The sequence below is a fragment of the Arachis ipaensis genome, chromosome B1, assembly GCF_059453495.1.
Source record: "Arachis ipaensis isolate K30076 ecotype BB chromosome B1, ASM5945349v1, whole genome shotgun sequence".
Lineage (NCBI taxonomy): Eukaryota > Viridiplantae > Streptophyta > Magnoliopsida > Fabales > Fabaceae > Arachis > Arachis ipaensis.
The window spans coordinates 33,048,592-33,051,582 of record NC_142436.1 but is presented as its reverse complement, the minus strand read 5'-3'; the positions used below and the strand labels follow the sequence as shown (position 1 = coordinate 33,051,582).

Genomic DNA, 2,991 nt, shown 5'->3' with positions numbered 1-2,991 from the left:
CGCTTCTTTAATGTCAATAGCTTGACAGTGGGCTCTCATGGAGCCTCACAGATGTTCAGAGCATTGTTGAAACTCTCCAACACCAAACTTAGAGTTTGGATATGGGAGTTCAATACCAAACTTAGAGTTTGGTTGTGGCCTCCCAACACCAAACTTAGAGTTTGACTGTGGGGGCTCTGGTTGACTCTGCTTTGAGAGAAGCCTTTTCTGCTTCCTCTCCATGGTTGCAGAGGGAGATCCTTGAGTTTTAAACACAAGGGAGTCCTCATTCCATTGAAGGACTATTTCACCTCTGTCAACCTCAATCACAGCTCTTGCTGTGGCCAGGAAAGGTCTTCCTAGGATGATGGATTCATCCTCTTCCTTTCCAGTATCCAGGACTATGAAATCAGCAGGGATGTAAAGGCCTTCAACCTTTACTAACACGTCCTCTACTTGTCCATATGCCTGTTTTCTTGAACTGTCTGCCATCTCTAATGAGATTTTAGCAGCTTGCACCCCATAGATTCCCAGTTTCTCTATTACAGAGAGGGGCATGAGGTTTATTCCTGAACCAAGGTCACACAAGGCCTTAAAGATCATAGTGCCTATGGTGCAGGGTATTATGAACTTTCCAGGATCCTGTCTGTTCTGAGGCAATGTCAGTTGATCCAGATTACTTAGTTCATTGATGAACAAGGGAGGTTCAACTTCCCAAGTATCAATGCCAAATAATTTGGCATTTAGCTTCATGATTGCACCAAGAAACTTGGCAATTTGCTCTTCAGTAACATCCTCATTCTCTTCAGAAGAGGAATACTCATCAGAGCTCATGAAGGGCATAAGGAGGTTCAATGGAATCTCTATGGTCTCTAGATGAGTCTCAGATTCCTTTGGTTCCTCAGAGGGAAGCTCTTTATTGATCACTGGACGTCCCAGGAGGTCTTCCTCCTTGGGATTTGCGTCTTCCTCTCCCTCATTGGGTTCGGCCATTTTGCTTATGTCAATGGCCTTGCACTCTCCTTTTGGGTTCTCTTCTGTATTGCTTGGGAGAGTACTGGGAGGGATTTCAGTGATCCCTTTACTCAGCTGGCCCACTTGTGCTTCCAGATTTCTAATGGAAGACCTTGTTTCATTCATGAAACTCACAGTGGCCTTAGATAGATCAGAGACTAGATTTGCTAAATTAGAAGCATTTTGTTCAGAGTTCTCTGTCTGTTGCTGAGTGGATGATGGGAAAGGTTTATTATTGTTAAACCTGTTTCTTCCACCATTATTAAAGCCTTGTTGAGGCTTTTGATCCTTCCATGAGAAATTTGGATGATTTCTCCATGATGAGTTATAGGTGTTTCCATAAGGTTCACCTAAGTAATTCACCTCTGCTATTGCAGGGTTCTCAGGATCATAAGCTTCTTCTTCATAAGAAGCCTCTTGAGTACTGTTGGATGCAGCTTGCATTCCATGCAGACTCTGAGAGATCATATTGACTTGCTGAGTCAATATTTTATTCTGAGCCAATATGGCATTCAGAGTATCAACTTCAAGAACTCCCTTCTTCATAGGTGTCCCATTACTCACAGGATTCCTTTCAGAAGTGTACATGAACTGGTTATTAGCAACCATGTCAATGAGTTCTTGAGCTTCTGCAGGCGTTTTCTTTAGGTGAATGGATCCACCTGCAGAAGTGTCCAGTGACATCTTTGATAGCTCAGATAAACCATCATAGAATATATCCAGGATGGTCCATTCTGAAAGCATGTTAGAAGGACACTTTTTGGTCAACTGTTTGTATCTTTCCCAAGCTTCATAGAGGGATTCACCTTCTTTCTGTCTGAAGGTTTGAACATCAGCTCTAAGCTTGCTCAGCTTTTGAGGAGGAAAGTACTTGGCTAAGAAAGCCGTGACCAGCTTATCCCAAGAGTTTAGGCTGTCTTTGGGTTGAGAATCCAACCATAATCTAGCTCTGTCTCTTACAGCAAAAGGGAAAAGCATGAGCCTGTAGACTTCAGGATCTACTCCATTAGTCTTAACAGTATCACATATCTGCAAGAATTCAGTTAAGAACTGAAAAGGATCTTCAGATGGAAGTCCATGAAACTTGCAGTTCTGCTGCATCAGAGAAACTAATTGAGGTTTCAGCTCAAAGTTGTTTGCTCCAATGGCAGGAATGGAGATGCTTCTTCCATGTAAATTGGAATTAGGTGCAGTGAAGTCACCAAGCATCTTCCTTACATTATTATTATTTTTGGCTGCCATCTCCTTCTCCTGTTTGAAAATTTCTGAAAGGTTATCTCTGGATTGTTGTATTTTAGCTTCTCTTAATTTTCTCTTCAGAGTCCTTTCAGGTTCTGGATCTGTTTCCACAAGAATGTTCTTATCCTTGCTCCTGCTCATATGACAAAGAAGAAGGCACAGAAAAATAATAATAATAATAGAGATCCTTTATACCACAGTATAGGGATCCCTGTGTGAGTAGAAGAAGAGGGGGAGACAAAGAATGTAATATAATGGAAGAAACACAACTGTGAGGAGGCTAGATATGTGAGATGAGATGTTAGGATATGAATGAATAAATAGAATGAGATGGGAGAGGGAGAATTTTCGAAAAATATTTTTGAAAAAGAGTTAGTAATTTTCGAAAATGGTTTTTGAAAAATGTTAGTAATTTTCGAAATTTTTTTTTTTGAAAAGGGTTAGTAATTTTTTTTCGAAAATTCAAATAAAAAATAAAATAATTAGTTCAATTAAAAAGAAATTTTGAAAAAGAGGGAGATATTTTCGAAAATGAGAGAGAGAGAGAGTTAGTTAGGTGGTTTTGAAAAAGATAAGAAACAAACAAAAAGTTAGTTAGTTAGTTGAAACAAATTTTGAAAGGATAAGAAGTTAGGAAGTTAGAAAAGATATTTTGAAAAGATATTTTTGAAAAAGATAAGATAAGAAGATATTTTAGAAGTTAGTTTTGAAAAAGATTTGAATTTTAAAATCTCAATTAATGACTTGATTCATAAGAAA

General features: G+C 39.0%; 1 non-coding gene across 1 annotated transcript; it reads left to right on the top strand.

Moving 5' to 3' along the window:
* The first annotated feature begins 1,731 nt into the window (after positions 1–1,731).
* On the top strand, positions 1,732–1,839 carry LOC148576157 (small nucleolar RNA R71). The gene has a single exon (XR_015902985.1). It is a non-coding gene; the product is annotated as a small nucleolar RNA R71 (small nucleolar RNA).
* Positions 1,840–2,991: the final 1,152 nt, after the last annotated feature.